Source organism: Giraffa tippelskirchi, chromosome 8, assembly GCF_054371585.1.
Source record: "Giraffa tippelskirchi isolate mGirTip1 chromosome 8, T2T-mGirTip1v1.2.pri, whole genome shotgun sequence".
NCBI lineage: Eukaryota > Metazoa > Chordata > Mammalia > Artiodactyla > Giraffidae > Giraffa > Giraffa tippelskirchi.
This window is the reverse complement of record NC_137282.1, coordinates 63,046,356-63,064,015: the sequence shown is the minus strand read 5'-3', so window position 1 is coordinate 63,064,015 and position 17,660 is coordinate 63,046,356. Positions and strand designations below refer to the sequence as shown.

General features: G+C 41.0%; 1 long non-coding RNA gene across 1 annotated transcript; it reads right to left on the bottom strand.

The window, feature by feature from the left end:
- Positions 1–436: 436 nt before the first annotated feature.
- LOC145518290 (uncharacterized) lies at positions 437–17,433 on the bottom strand. The gene is made up of 2 exons (XR_014062813.1): positions 14,940–17,433; positions 437–1,184 (listed from the first exon to the last, which is right to left on the bottom strand). It is a non-coding gene; the product is annotated as an uncharacterized LOC145518290 (long non-coding RNA).
- Positions 17,434–17,660: the final 227 nt, after the last annotated feature.

The window sequence follows — 17,660 nt, the reverse complement described above, 5'->3', positions numbered from 1 at the left end:
GCCTCCTGATGTGAAGAACTGACTCATTTGAAAAGACCCTGTTGCTGGGAAAGATCGAAGGCGGGAGGAGAAGAGGACGACAGAGGATGAGACGGTTCGATGGCATCACTGACTCGATGGACAGGAGTTGAGCAAGCTCTGGGAGCTGGTTATGGACAGGGAAGCCTGGCCTGCTGCAGTTCATGGGGTTGCAAAGAGTCAGACATGACTGAGCAACTGAACTGAACTGAACTAGGAACATTGAGTTAAAATCATGAGGTATCACACCACACTTATTAGGACTACTAAACTCCATATACATGACAGTATCCACTGCTGGAGGATGAGGAACAAGAAGTCTCCCTCATTGTTGGTGGGATGTATGTATGGCCACTTTATAATAGCTGGGCAGTGTTTTCCAAAGCCAGAACACTGGATCCAACAATCATGTGTTCAGTGTTGTCAACTGCTTTGAAAATTTATCTCAAATTCAAACAAGGATGCAATTATGCACAGCACTACTATTCATAATAGCTAAAAAATTGAAAAAAAAAATCAGGATATCCTTCAATACATGAAAGCATAAGCAAAGTGGGGTGCATCCATGATAAGATGAGTAGAATATGCCACCCCAAAATATGCCTCTCTGGCATAAGGATTATTTCAGTCTAACTTTTAAAAAAGAAAAAACAGAAATCTCAGAAAACTAAGTAGCAATTGCCCTTTTGTGAAGGACATTTACAACAGAGAACTCTACATATTTGAGGGCTATCCCTCTTTGCACCAGAGGTAGATGATGAGTAACTCTCAAGTAATTCTTTTTTTTTTCAAGTAATTCTTGGAGAGGTCCTGACAAATCTGCAACAATCATACACTTCTTTACTATGTTTGCATGATAACCTGTCATAACAGGCTTCCCCCTTTCCCCAAGGTCTTTCTTTTATTTTTCTCTGAAGATCGTACTTGAGGTGATGGCTTGGACATTTCAGGGAGTGACTCAGGTTTCCTGGATAGTTCCCCTATATACAGGAGGTATACAAGTTATTAAACGTCTGCTTTTCTCCTGGTGACGTCTCAAACTCACTGCTTTTATACAGGAACTGGAGAACGAGGCCGGGCTCCTGAAGGCCACTCCTTCTCATCTAAGTTGCTTCTCTCAGTGTTGCAGTGAAAAGGAAAAGAGAGAAATGATTTTCTTTTCTTTCCTGAGAACGAAGAAGATAAAGAGCACAGTGAGCAGGCCGGGTCCCCCAGGTTTCCCTTTCCTGCCCCTACTCTGAGCTCTGTGACCAAGTCTGCTTTCCTGCCCCTACTCTGCGCTGTGTGACCAAGTCTGCTTTCCTGCCCCTACTCTGCGCTCTGTGACCAAGTCTGCTTTCCTGCCCCTACTCTGCGCTCTGTGACCAAGTCTGCTTTCCTGCCCCTACTCTGCGCTCTGTGACCAAGTCTGCTTTCCTGCCCCTACTCTGCGCTCTGTGACCAAGTCTGCTTTCCTATTCCTACTCTGTGCTCTGTGACCAAGTCTGCTTTCCTGCTCCTAACTCTGCTTGAGCTGCATCCTGCACCTATTCTCCTTCAACCCCATGCTACTTACTCCCTGGAGCTTGCCTTTACCACAGACCACCCCTTGTAGTTTTCCTTCTTTTGGCATTTCAGAAAGAAAACAGCAGTGCAATGAACCAGAGACAAACAGACCTAATTACCGGGCTACTTGATACCAGCTCTGATTTTTGTGGGGGTTTATTGCTGTTGTTACTTTATAATCTTATTTATTTACTTATTGTCTATTTGTGGCTGCGCTGGGTCTTTGCTGCTGCGTGGACTTTCCTCTAGTTGAGGAGAGTGTGGGCTTCTCCTTGTTGCAGTGTGCAGGTTTCTCATTCAACTTTTGAACCTGTGCTCTAGAGCCTGGGAGCCGCAACTGCTGAGCCCATGAGCTGCAACTACAGAAGCCCACACACCTCGGAGCCTGTGCTCCACAACCAGAGAAGACACTGCAGTGAGAAGCCCTCACATCACAAGGAAGAGTAGCCCCCACTCACTGAAACTAGAGAAAACCCACGCACAGCAACAAAGACAGTGCAGCCCAAAATAGATAAATGAAATAAGTAAAATCAACATTTAAAAAAATTAAGGTAAAATAGATAATCAACAAGGACCTGCTGTATAGCACAGGCAACTACACTCAACATTTTGTAATAACTTATAAGGGGAAAGATGGCAGAGTAGAAGGACGTGCGCTCATCTTCTCCTGCAAGAACCCCAAAATTGCAACTCACTGCGAAACAACAACAACAATCGACAGGAGAATGTTGGATCCTACCAAAAAAAGATACCCCATGTCTGAGGGCAAAGGAGAAGGCCAAGCAAGATGGTAGGAGGGACAAAATCGCATTTAGAATCAAACCCCACCCCCACCAGAGACACTCGGGGGGCTCAAACAAAACCTTGTGTGCGCCAGGACCCAGAGGCCCCACAGAGACTGACCAGGCCTGCCTTTGAGTGTTTGTGTGTCTCCTGCAGGGGCACAGGTCAGCACTGGCCTGCTGCATGGACAGAGTCTCTGGCTGCAGCAGAACTGAGTCATGCATCATGTGGCATAAGCCCTCTTGGAGGAGGTTGCCATTACCCCACCACAGAGCCACCAGGCAGATGACCCACAAACTGCACAACAATTATACCAAAGAAATTCTCACACTGTTAAGAAAATTCTAGGACCCACAACAGATTTCCCAACCTGGGGATCTGGCAAAGGGACTGAGAACCCCCAGGGAATTAGACATTGGAGGCCAGTGGGATTTGATTACAGAACGTCCACCAGACTGGGGAAACAGGCCCTTGGAGGGCACAAACAAACCCTTGTGTGCACCAGGAGGAAGGAGCAGGGTCCCCACCAGAGACTGAGCCAGACTTCCCTGCGAGAGTCCAGGAGTCGCTGGTGGAAGCGTGGGTCAACACTGTGGCCTCAGGCCAAACAACAGGGAGGGAACACAGCCTTCCCCATCAACAGAAAATTGGATTAAAGATTACTGAGCATGGCCCTGCCCATCAGAACAAGACCCAGTTTCCCCCCACAGTCATTGTCTCCCATCAGGAAGCTTCCATAACTCTCTTATCCTTATTCATAAGAGGGCAGACAGAATGAAAACCACAATCACAGAAAACTAACCAAACTGATCACATGGACTACAGCCTTGTCTAACTCAATGAAACTATGAGCCATGCTGTGTAGGGCCACCCAAGATGAACAAGTCATGGTGGAGAGTTCTGACAAAACATGGTCCACTGGAGAAGGAAATGGCAAACCACTTCAGTATTCTTGTCTTGAGAACCCCATGAACAGTATGAAAAGGCAAAAAGATATGACACTGAGAGATGAACTCCCCAGGTTGGTAGGTGCCCGATATTCTACTGGAGAAGAGTGGAGAAATAAGTCCAGAAAGAATGAAGAGATGGAGCAAAAGTGAAAGCAGTGCCCAGTTGTGAATGTGACTGGTGATGGAAGTAAAGCCCGATGCCATAAAGAACAATACTGCATAGGAACCTGGAATGTTAGGTCTATGATCACGGTAAATTGGATGTGGTCAAATAGGACCTGGCAAGAGTGAACACTGACATTTTAGGAATCAGTGAACTAAAATGGACTGGAATGGGTGAATTTAATTCAGATGATCATAACATCTACTAGTGTGGGCAAGAATCCCTTAGAAGAAATGGAGTAGCCATCATAGTCAACGAAAGAGTCCAAAACGCAGTACTTGGGTGCAATCTCAAAAATGACAGAATGATCTCTGTTCATATCCAAGGCAAACCATTCAATATCACAGCAATCCAAGTCTATGTCCCAACCACTAATTCCAAAGTAGCTGAAGTTGAATGGTTCTATGAGGACTTACAAGACCTTCTAGAACTAATATCAAAAAAAAGAAGTCCTTTTCATCATAGGGGACTGGAATGCAAAAGTAGGAAGTCAATCAGACTATACTACAAAGCTACAGTCATCAAGCTAGTATGGTACTGGCACAAAGACAGAAATATAGATCAATGGAACAAAATAGAAAGCCCAGAGATGAATCCACACACCTATGGATACCTTATCTTTGACAAAGGAGGCAAAAGTATACATTGGAGAAAAGACAATCTCTTTAACAAATGGTACTGGGAAAACTTGTCAACTACCTGTAAAAGAATGAAACTGGAACACTTTCTAACATCATACACAAAAGTAAACTCAAAATGGATTAAAGATCTAAATTTAAGACCAGAAATTATAAAACTCCTAGAGGAAAACATATGCAGAACACTCTCTGACATTAATCACAGCAAGATCCTCTATGACCCACCTCCCAGAGTAATGGAAATAAAAGCAAAAACAAACAAACGAGACCTAATTAAACTTAAAACCTTTTGCACAATGAAGGAAACTATAAGCAAGGTGAAAAGACAGCCTTCAGAATGGGAGAAAATAATAGCAAATGAAATAACTGACAAATAATTAATCTCAAAAATATACAAGCAGCTCGTGCACATCAATACCAGTAAAATAAATGACCCAATCAAAAAATGGGCCAAAGAACTAAACAGACATTTCTCCAAAGAAGACATACAGATGGCTAACAATCACATGAAAAGATGCTCAACATCCCTCATTATCAGAGAAATGCAAATCAAAACCACAATGAGGTAACATCTCACACCAGTCAGAATGGCTGCCATCTAAAAGTCTACAAACAATAAATGCTGGAGATGATGTGGAGAAAAGGGAACCCTCTTACACTGTTGATGGGAATGCAAACTAGTACAACCACTATGGAGAACAGTGTGGAGATTCCTTTAAAAACTGGAAATAGAACAGCCATATGACCGAGCAATCCCACTGCTGGGCATACACACCAAGGAAACCAGAATTGAAAGAAACACCTGTACCCAATGTTCATTGCAACACTGTTTACAATAGCTAGGACATGGAAGCAACCTAGATGTCCATAGGCAGACGAATAGATAAGAAAGCTGTAGTACATATACACAATGGAATATTACCCAGCTATTAGAAAGAACACATTTGAGTCAGTTCTAATGAGGTGGATGAAACTAAAGTGTGTCATTCCGAGTGAAGAAAGACAGAAAGAAAAACACCCATATAGTATATTAACGCATATATATGGAATTTAGAAACATGGTAATGATGACCCTATACACAAGAGCAAAAGAGACACAGATGTAAAGAACAGACTTTTGAACTCTGTGGGAGAAGGTGAGAGTGGGATAATAAGACAGAATAGCATTGAAACGTGTATATTACCATATGTGAAATAGATGACCAGTCCAAGTTCGATGCATGAGACAGGGCACTCAAAGCTGGTGTACTGGGACAACCCAGAGGAATGAGATGGGGACGGAAGTGGGAAGGGGGTTCAGGACATGGGGACACATGTATACTCGTGGCTGACTCATGTCAACATATGCAAAAACCACCATAATATTGTAATCAGCCTCCAACTAAAATAAATTACTTAATTTTTTTTTAAAAAAGTAGGAAGTCAAGAGATACCTGGAGCAAGAGGCAAGTTTTGCCTTGGAGTACATAATGAAGTAGGGCAAAGTTTAAGAGAGTTTTGCAAAGAAAATGCACTGGTCATAGCAAACACCATCTTCCAACACCCCAAGAGAAGACTCTACACACAGACATCACAAGATGGTCAATACCAAAATCAGATTATGTTCTTTGCAGCCAAAGATGGAGAAGCTCTATACAGTCAGCAGAAACAAGACCAGGAGCTGACTGTGGCTCATATCATGATGTCCTTATTGCAAAAATCAGACTTGAATTGAAGAAAGTAGGGAAAACCCCTAGGCCATCCAGTTATGACCTAAATCAAATCCCTTATGATTATACAGTAAAAGTGACAAATATATTCAAGGGATTAGATCTGATTAAACAGAGTGCCTGAAGAACTATGGATGGAGGTTCCTAACATTGTACAGGAGACCATGATCAAAACCATCCACCAAAATGAAATGCAGAAAGGCAAAAGAGTTGTCTGAGGAGGCCTTACAAATAGCTGAGAAAAGAAGAGAAGTTAAAGGCAAAGGAGAAAAGGAAAAAGATATACCCACCTGAATGCAGAGTTCCAAAGAATAGTAAGGAGATATAAGAAAAACCTCTTAAGTGAACAATGCAAAAACATAGAGGGACACAATAGAATGGGAAAGACTAGAGATCTCTTTAAGAAAATTGAGATACCAAGGGAACATTTCATGCAAAGATGGGTACAGTAAAGGACAGAAATGGTATGGACCATTTCTGAAGCAATACATATTAAGAAGAGGTGGCAAGAATACACAGAAGAATTATACAAAAGAAATCTTAATGACCCAGATAACCACGATGGTGTTATCGTTCACCTAGAGCCAGACATCCTACAATGTGATGTCAAATGGGCCTTAGGAAGCATCACTACGAACAAAGCTAGTAGAGGTGATGGAATTCCAAATGAGCTATTTCAAGTCCTGAAAGATGATGCTGTGAAAGTGCTGCACTCAATATGCCAGCAAATTTGGAAAACTCAGCAGTGGCCACAGGACTGGAAAAGGTTAGTTTTCATTCCAATCCCAAAGAAAGGCACTGCCAAAGAATGGTCAAACTATTGCACAATTGCACTCATCTCACATGCTAGCAAAGTAATGCTCAAAATTCTCCAAGTGAAGTTTCAACATACATGAACCAAGAATTTCCAGATGTTCAAGCTGGATTTAGAAAAGGCAGAGGAATCAGAGATCAAATTGCCAGTATCAAATTGCCAAAAGCAAGAGAGTACAGAGAAACATCTATTTCTGCTTTATTGACTATACCAAAGCCTTTGACTGTGGGGATCACAACAAACTGTTGGAAAATTCCCAAAAGATGGGAATACCAGACCACCTTACCTGCCTCTTGAGAAATCTGTATGAAGGTCAAGAAGCAACAGTTAGAATCAGACATGGAACAACGGATTGTTTCTAAATTGAGAAAGGAGTTTACTTCAAGTCTGTATATTGTCATGGTGTTTACTTATGTGCAGAGTACATGACACAAAATGCCAGGCTGGATGAAGCACAAGCTGGAATCAAGATTGCCGGGAGAAATATCAATAACCTCAGATATGCAAATGACACCACCCTTATGGCAGAAAGTGAAGCAGAACTAAAGAGCCTCTTGATGAAAGTGGAAGAGGAAAGTTAAAACTCAGCATTCAGAAAACAAAGATCACCAGCTTTCATGCATCACAGCAGGCAGGTCATCAAACCCCAGGGAGATGACACTGAGGATTCTGATGAAGAATGGACACCAAGGCAGCAAGGTGAGGGCCAGGAGGATTTGGAGGTGTCTTCCTGAAACCACCCTGGGCTTAGGGTGCACCCTCAACTGTATCTCAGCCATTAGCCAAGAAAACATAATTTTCAGCATTCTGAAGTGGTTGTGGCCGAATATTGACATAAACCTGAATGAAGATGAATGTATAGGTTTTCCAGTGTAATTCTCAAAAGTTTTATGTTTAAAATTTATCATTCTTTTTAAAAAGAATTAAAGAAACCTTAGACTATAAATTCACCAAAGAGATTTAATACTAATCTCATAATAATTCTGTTACTGGATTAAATCTCTTAGAAGAGGAAATGATTAACATATTATGTCAAGATACATTATTTATGTATGTATATAAAACAACACCACATGATCTTCTTACCCTAAGGTGAAACTAATTCTTTGTTTGGATTCTGGGAAAGGGTTTGAGAGAACTGTTTATTCTCCCTGACCTTTCCCACATTTCACTGACCAGAGACAGCATCAGGTAAATAAAACGAAGCGCACTCATTATAAAATAGAAGTGAGCAGCTCACTTCCTCTTCTGCTGCTCAGAGACTTTAGAAGAGCTAATCTGCCTGGACCGGAGAAAACAATTTACATAGTTCTATGATTCTCCATCTATGGATTTCTGTTCTCCCAGATTGTTAAAATTTATTTATTTAGCTTTGGCTGCACTGGGTCTTCGTTGCTGTGCACAGGCTTTCTCTGGTTGCGGTGAGTCACTTCTCTTTGCAGAGCACATGCAGGCTCAGTAGTTTGTGACACACAGGCTTAGTGGCCCCTCAGAAAGTGGAACCTTCCCGAACCAATGATCGAACCTGTGTCCTCTGCGTTGGCAGGCAGATTCTTATCTACTGTGCCACCAGGGAAGTCCCTCTGTTCCCTTAGGTTATTAAAACTAGTGTAAGAGACATGAACACCAAACATTTGGTTGTCTGCAAAGGTTTTGACATGAAGAGAGAGTCTTCATAGGGAATACATACGCCACAGTTCACCATACCTCTGCACATCTTTATTTACCTTCTTAACAATTTCTGAGTGTATGGCACACTCTTGCTAACTATGTACACATTAGTGTTAATGGCCATAGTGAATTGCTCAGTCATGTCCGACTCTGCGTACCCACGGACTGTAGCCCACCAGGCTCCTCTGTCCATGGGATTCTCCAGGCAAGAATTCTGGAATGGGTTGCCATTTCCTGCTCCAGGTGATCTTCCCAATCCAGGGATAGAACCTGCATCTGTTGCATCTCCTGCATTGCAGGCAGATTCTTTACCACTGAGATATTGGGGATATATATACACACTGCTCTGTCTATCAGGTCTAGTCCCTTAAATCTATTTGTCACTTCCACTGTATACTCATAAGGGATTTGATCTAGGTCATACCTGAATGGTCTAGTGGTTTTCCCTACTTTATTCAATTTAAGTCTGAATTTGGCAATAAGCAGTTCATGATCTGAGCCACAGCCTGCTCCCGGTCTTGTTTTTCCTGACTGTATAGAGCTTCTCCATCTTTGGCTGCAAAGAATATAATCAATCTGATTTCGGTATTGACCATCTGGTGATGTCCATGTGTAGAGTCTTCTCTTGTGTTGTTGGAATAGGGTGTTTGCTATTACCAGTGCGTTCTCGTGGCAAAACTCTATTAGCCTTTGCCCTGCTTCATTCTGTACTCCAAGGCCAAACTTGCCTGTTATGCCAGGTGTTTCTTGACTTCCTACTTTTGCATTCCAGTCCCCTATAATGAAAAGGACATCTTTTTTGGGTGTTAGTTCTAGAAGGTCTTGTAGGTCTTCATAGGATCGTTCAACTTCAGCTTCTTCGGCATTACTGGTCGGGGCATAGACTTGGATTATCGTGATATTGAATGGTTTGCCTTGGAAACGAACAGAGATCATTCTATCGTTTTTGAGATTGCATCCAAGTACTGCATTTTGGACTCTTTTGTTGACCATGATGGCTACTCCATTTCTTCTAAGGGATTCTTGCCCACAGTAGTAGATATAATGGTCATCTGAGTTAAATTCACCCATTCCAGTCCATCTTAGTTTGCTGATTCCTAGAATGTCGATGTTCACTCTTGCCATCTCCTGTTTGACCACTTTCAATTTGCCTTGATTCATGGACCTAACATTCCAGGTTCCTATGCAAATGAAAAAGTTGGCTTAAAGCTCAACATTCAGAAAACTAAGATCATGACATCTGGTCCCACCACTTCATGGGAAATAGATGGGGAAACAGTGCAAACAGTGTCAGACTTTATTTTTTTGGGCTCCAAAATAATTGCTGATGGTGATTGCAGCCATGAAATTAAAAGACGCTTATTCCTTGGAAGGAAGGTTATGGCCAACCTAGATAGCATATTTAAAAGCAGAGACATTACTTTGCCAACAAAAGTCGGTCTAGTCAAGGCTATGGTTTTTCCAGTGGTCATGTGTGGATGTGAGAGTTGGACGGTGAAGAAAGCTGAGCGCCGAAGAATTGATGCTTTTGAACTGTGGTGTTGGAGAAGACTCTTGAGAGTCCCTTGGACTGCAAGGAGATCCAATCAATCCATCCTAAAAGAGATCAATCCTGGGTGTTCATTGGAAGGTCTGATGTTGAAGCTGAAACTCCAATACTTTGGCCACCTCATGCGAAGGGTTGACTCATTGGAAAAGACCCTAATGCTGGGTAGGATTGGGGGCGGGAGGAGAAGGGGACGACAGAGGATGAGATGGTTGGATGGCATCACCGACTCGATGGACATGGGTTTGGGTAGACTCCGGGAGTTGGTGATGGACAGAGAGGCCTGGCGTGCTGCAATTCATGGGGTAGCAAAGAGTTGAACACGACTGAGCGACTGAACTGAACTGATACACACTGCTGTACAACAAACCTGTAGAAATGTTCCATCTTACGTGACTGAAGCCCTAACCCACTGAGCAAAAATTCTCCAATCCTTCATCCTCATAGGCCTTGGCAACCACGATTATATTTTCTGTTTCCATGGATTTGATTAATTTAGATACCTCATAGAAGTGGAATCAGGCAATATTTGTCTTTTTTGATTGGTTCATTTCACTTAGCATAATGTCATCAAAGTCCATCCAAGACGTAGCACATGACAGCATATGTTTTTAAGGCTTAAAAACATTCCATTGTGTACATGTGTATATAATAAGTATAAGATATATATTATATATGATCTTTATCTGTGTATCCACCAATGAACATTTAGATTGCTTCCACATCTTGCCAACTAGGAATAATGCTGCAATGACCATAGATAACCCTAACCCTAACCCTAACCTTAACCTTAAACCCTAACCCTAACCCTAAACCCAACACCCTAACCCTAACCTGACACCCTAACCCGACACCCTAACCCAACATCCTAACCCTTAACCTGACACTTAAACCTAACCGTTAACCCTGACTCTTAACCCTGACTCCAACCCATACCCAAGTACCTCCATATGTTCACGCTGGATTTAGAACAGGCAGAGGTACCAGAGATCACATTGCTAACATCTTTTGAATCATAAAAAGCAAGAGAGTTCCAGAAAAACATCTACTTCTGCTTCATTGACTAATCCAAAGTCTTTGACTGTGTGTCACAGGAAACTGTAGAAAATTCTTCAAGAGATGGGAATACCAGACCACCTTACCTGTCTACTGAGAAATTGATATGCAGATAAAGAAGCAAGTTAGAACCGTACATGGAAACTGGTTCCAAATTAGGAAAGGAGTGTGTCAAGCCTGTATATCATCACCCCACTTATCTAATTTCTATGCAGAGTACATCATATGAAATGCTGGGCTGATGAAGCACAAACTGGAATTAAGATTGCCAGGAGAAATCTCAGTAACCTCAGATATGCAGATGACACCACCGTTATGGCAGAAAGCAAAAAGGAACTAAAGAGCCTCTTGATGAAAGTGAAAGAGGAGATTGAAAAAGCTGGCTTAGAACTCAACATTTAAAAAAATGAAGATCATGGCATCTGGTCCCATCACTTCACGGCAAATAGATGGGGACACGATGGAAACAGTGACAGACTTTATCTTCTTGGACTCCAAAATCAGTGCAGATGGTGACTGCAGCCATGAAATTAAAAGACTCTTGCACCTTGGAAGAAAAGCTGTGACCAACCTAGACAGCATATTGAAAAGCAGAGACATTACTTTGTCTACAAAGGTCCAGCTAGTCAAAGATATGGTTTTTCCAGTGGTCATGTATGGATGTGAGAGTTGGACGGTGAAGAAAGCTGAGCACCGAAGAATTGATGCTTTTGAACTGTGGTGTTGGAGAAGACTCTTAAGAGTCCTTTGGACTGCAAGGAGATCCAAACTGTCAATCCTAAAGGAAATCAACCCTTAATACTCACTAGAAGGACTGATGCTGAAGCTGAAGCTCCAATCCTTTGGCCACCTGATGCCAAGAACTGACTCATTGGAAAAGACTCTGATGCTGGGAAAGACAGAAGGCAGGAAAAGGGGATGACAGAGGATGAGATGGTTGGATGGCGTCACCGACTCAATGGACATGAGTTTGAGCAAGCTCTGGGAGCTGGTGATGGACAGGGAGGCCTGGCTTCCTCCAGTCCAAGGGGTCGCAAAGAGTCAGACAAGACTGAGTGACTGAACAGAACTGAATTTTCATATTTGGTCCACTCTAACCTCTTCTGTGTTCACTTTATGCTACACTTACTGCTAACAGCAAAATTACCATTGGTGCTCTGATTACTATTTTTTTTTCTTTGCAATACTAGCAGGAAAACCAAAAGTAATTTCTACATCAAACCAGAAAATTATAATAGACACTTTAAATAATTTTATGTAACAACATTGCCATGCTCCCATATAGTCAAATGGACATTCAAAATTACCTGATTTTTCTGTTTATTTCAGAAAGTTAGAATTTGATGAATGCAAACAATAATTATATATTTATAAATAAGCTAATAATAAAGCCATTCTCTTTCCTATGCTACCAAAACTAATTGACTAGAAGTCAATTTTAGTAACTACTACTAAAATAAGACCCTTATCAACAAGCGAAGTTGTATAGGAAAACTCTAACATATCTAAAAATGATCAGCGATAAAATGATGAGAAATTCAGTGAAATTTTAGTTGGTATAGGAAACAGAAGATTATGAAAACAAAGCCAACAATCATGTACCAGTCACTGAAGCCTGTGGCTGTCATAAGCATTGACCTTTATCCTCCATCTGACATTGTAAAAGGTGCTTTGTAAAGTTCTGATGCTTGCAACCTCCTAAAGAGGGATTGTTATAAAATGGGATTTGAAGGACATTCTTACAATTTCCTTCTACCAGGCTGTGGTGAGCTCAAGCAATACATACTCCCAAGGACAGAAGACAGAGATGTTGGGAAGCAGAGATTACTTCTACTGCACTTAGGGAGAAAGGGCATGTTGGTACTCAGCAACTGCCTAGTACAATAGTAAAAGCAACACCTCAGTGATTAAATCTTTAAAAAGTCTATGAAATGTCAATGACTAGCATGAAATATCCTTCAGAAGTTCCTTCTCAGATCTCCCATCATAATCACTAACATAATAAAAACACTGAGTTTACATGGTCTCACACAATATTTGGCCTTCCCTGGTAGCTCAGCTGGTAAAGGATCTGCCTTCAATGCGGGAGACCCAGGTTCGATCCCTGGGTTGGGAAGATCCCCTGGAGAAGGGAATGGCTACCCACTCCAGTATTCTGGCCTGGAGAATTCCATGGACTGTATAGTCCATGGAGCAGCAGAGTTGGACACAGTGAAAGTGAGCAACTTTCACTTTTCACACAAAATTAGCCTAACATGACAATGGCTGGAGGGGTTCTTATATGACATCAGGCTTGGGATTTACTGCATGATACACATTGGTTTAGTGCATCACCATGTGTTATGTAAATAGAGGCTTACTAACAGGATGAATACATATTCTAGAATAAAACAGCAAATAACACTGCAAATTCAAGACTAATGGCTAGAATGACAATAACTAACTTCACAAGGGCTACTACCTGTTAGAGCCAGGATTGCCTCTCCAATTAACTACATAAATACATGGCCAATTGTGAGATTAGCAATTGGTTGTATCTCTGTTACTCTCACTTAGAAAAATAACCTAATACTTTCAATGTTTACTAGCACAAGGAAAAGAATAGTTAATGTTCCATGTAGAAGGAAGTCGGATAAACACACTTTTGTTTTATCACAGAAGTTGCTTATGACAGGTTCTGATCACAAATAGATTGCTATTTCCAAATTTATGGAAAGTTATGTGGAGATTATTTAAAAATGCGGCAACAGATCTAGTAAGTTTATCAAGCTAATGGATTAATTAATATAAATATTAATAATCAACTTTGTCCTTTACAGTTATTAACATACAGTATTTGCTTTGAGAAGAGTTGAACTACTCATTGTTAAAGAGAAATGAGCCTTTCTTCTCTGAAACATTTGTTAATCACTCAGTTGCATGTAGTGAATAAAATACTTAAGAACCTAATACATAAAATAGCATTAGGCAAAGAACATAGATTTTTCATTCATTTTCTTTTCAAAGGATGGAATATTTGGTGCTTGCATTGATTTTATGTTTGTATTTCAGGTACAATTTTTATATGATAGTTTTAGTTGAATTACAATAGGAATAAAACTATTGATATAATACTAATAAATTATATTGCTGTGTGTAGTTGTGACATATGATTAACAGGAGATTTAAATTCCCAGTTGTCATCATAAAGTATTAAAACTATTTAGCATCTTCCTGAATCTATACCGGGAATGAACAGCATTTCTCAAAATATTTCACTGAGGCAACTACAATGAGGCATAAAACCGTTTTGACTCACACATTTCTGAGCATCGCTCACAATACAGATCTGATTTTCAATATTAGAGTTCGTTAATTTAAAGGTCCATGAATAGCATTTGTTTTTATGTGTACAGAAGAAAAAAACTCATGAGCATAAAACTTGTTTACATAAAACTAGTGTATAAATTGTTATCTTCCCAACGCAGGGAGCAAACCCAAGTCTCTTCTGTCTTGCTAGGCATATTATTTTCCAAATGTGCTGCATAGGAATCAATATATATTTCGAGAACTACTGCCATCAGCTCCTACTCTTCATGACAGGAGGAGTAAGACCGTTGGGAGAAGTACTCAAAAGTGTATTTATTTAGTCAAAGAAATGTTATACTGGGTACTCCAATTATTTCTGGGACAAGTTCCAAGTCCTCCAATTGTGATGGGTATAACTGAAAAATTATATTCATGAGATGCGATGGCTACATTATAAATTTGTTCATCTTATGGTGCTGCTTCAGATACGCCGACTTCAACATGAAATACTGGACTTAAAGGGCTGCTACTATTCCAGCTCAAGCAACAAATAGTGAATATAAAGTGCTGATCATTGTCATTTTATGAAAATAATCAGCAGTTTGTCAACATATGTAAAATGCCAGAGCAAGCCTTGGAATGTAACTCTTAAAAAGGTTAGGCCCTCTTTTTGCCAAGACCTGTGATAAAATTCAAGTCAAAAAAAAAAAAAAGAAGAGAGAGAGAGAAAAGCATTAATTTTGTCTGGGCTTCCTCACCTTTTCTTTTTGGATTGCAGGAAACATACATTGAAGGCTAGGTGACTGCAGGATTTACCTGTGAAATAAAATTTGGTGGGGGAGAAGCACATCACTCTGATAATTTATGGTGAATAGTGCCGAACTCTTGATCTCTGAAGGAGAAAATGTCACTCCATGACCAAAAGACACAGCCTCAGTCACTCAGAGCTTCGTGTAGCAAAAAAAAAAAAAATTATTAAAGTTAAAAGGGGTAGAGAAAAGACATCAGAAGGGGGCAGAAAGAGTACTCCCTTGCTAGTTTTTAGTAAGATATCATATACTCTTAGCGAGCTACTAATCATACATAAAATCATCACCTCAAAGCTGAGAGAGTTGTACCAGGCTCCTCTCCCACAACATACATCCTGATAGCATCCACACAAGGAGAGTCATCTCCAGACAAGATGTCTCTGGGTGAGATATATTGTATCCATAAAACAATTGACATAAGTTTTGAAGAAAAACAGATTTCCAAACAAGATACATAGTTTCATTAACATAGCTTAAGAAAAACATTTCCATGAGTAAGATGTATTTTGTTGAGCAATTAGCAGCTCAAGATTTGGGGAAAAGTTAGTTTCAGTTGGAACCAAGTGTCATCATAGCAACACAGGGTTAAAGAAGACTCCTAAATGACTAAAACAGAGCAAAGGAATATAGGGGAAAAAAAAGTACACCACTTGCAGTTTGCATCCTCCTCACACTTTAGGACCCTGGCCTCCCTATCAAAACCTGCCTATTAACACTTTCATTCTCCCATTTTTCTTTCAGGAGAATTATGTTGCCAAGGGAAAAGGGCAGCATTCTCGGTCCATAACTGCTTCATACTGGTATGGGGCATCGTCCCTAAACTGTTGAGGCAACATATTCTCCTAACACTCATACTCTGGTCCAGGGGCCCCAAGTACTGGAGGAGGCTGTGGTCATTGTAGGAACTTGAATAACCATTTGCATCTTGAAAGCTTTCGGGCAATTAGAAACAAATCCTGCTATGCAATTACAGGTTCAAGGAGCAAAGAGCAAAAATAAAATGATCACAATTATAACAAATAAGATAGTCTTCCACCATGGGGATCTAGTTAGCATTTTTCAAATTGAGGTGACCGAGGCTTCAGTTTGATGTTTTTGAACCGTGGTGTTGAAGACTCTTGAGAGTCCCTTGGACTGCAAGGAAATCAAACCAGTCAACCCTAAAGGAAATCAGTCCTGAATAGTCAGTGAAAGGACTGATGCTAAAACTGAAGCTCCAATCCTTTGGCCAGGTGATGCCAAGAACTGACTTATTAGAAAAGACCCTGATGCTGGGATAGATTGAAGGCAGGAGGAGAAGGGGATGACAGAGGATGAGATGGTTAGATGGCATCACTGACTTGATGGACATTAGTTTGAGCAAACTCCAGGAGCTGGTGATGGACAGGGAAGCTTGGCATGCTGCAGTCCATGGGGACACAAAGAGTCAGACATGACTGAGAAAGTGAACACCAACAACCAGTGGGTGAGAGGTTGAACTTAGTTCCTGCTGAATTTTGCAATAAAGAGTTCATTACCTGAACCATAGTCACCTCCCAGTCTTGTTTTTGCTGACTGTATAGAGCTTCTCCATCTTCGGCTGCAAAGAATATAATAAGTCTGTTTTGGTATTGACCATCTGGCGATGTCCATGTGTAGAGTTGTCTCTTGTGTTTTAGGAAGAGGGAGTTTGCTATGACCAGTGGGTTCTCTTGGCAAAATTCTATTAGCCTTTGCCCTGCTTCATTCTGTACTCCAATGCTAAATTTGCCTGTTACTCCAGGTGTTTCTTGATTTCCTCCTTTTGCATACCGGTCCCCTATGAGGAAAAGGACATCTTTTTGGTGTTAGTTCTAGAAGGTCTTGTAGGTCTTCATAGAACTATTCAACTTCTTCGGCATTAGTGGTTGGGGCACAGACTTGGATTCTTGTGAAATTGAATGGATTGCCTTGGAAAAGAACAGAGATCATTCTGTTGGTTTTGAGATTGCACCCAAGTACTGCATTTTGGACTCTTTTGTTGACTATGAGAGCTACTCCATTTCTTCTAAGGGATTCTTGCCCACAGTAGTACATATAACTGTCATCTGAAATAAAATCACCCATTCCGGTCCATTTTGTTCACTGATTCCTAAAATGTTGATGTTCACCCTTGCCATTTCTTGACCACTTTCAATTTACATTGATTCATAGACCTGACATTCCATGTTCCTATGCAATATTGCTCTTTGCAGCGTGGGACTTTACTCCCATCACCGGGCACGTCCACAGCTGGGCTTGTTTATGCTTTGACTCCATCTCTTCATTCTTTCTGGAGGTATTTCTCCCCTCTTCTCCAGTAGTATATTTGGCACCTACAGACTTGGGGAGTTCATCTTTCAGTGTCATATCTTTTTGCCTTTTCATACTGTTCATGGAGTTTTCAAGGCAAGAATACTGAAGTGGTGTGCCATTTCCTTCTCCAGTGGACCACATTTTATCAGAACTGTCTACCATGACCCATCTGTGTTGAGTGGCCCTACATGGCATGGCTCATAGCTTCATTGAGTTAGACAAGGCTGTGATCCATGTGATCAGCTTGGTTACTTTTATGAGATTGTGGTTTTCATTCTGTCTGCACTCTGATGGATAAGGATAAGAGGCTTGTGGAAGCTTCCTGATGGGAGCAGCTGACCATGGTCGAATCTGGGT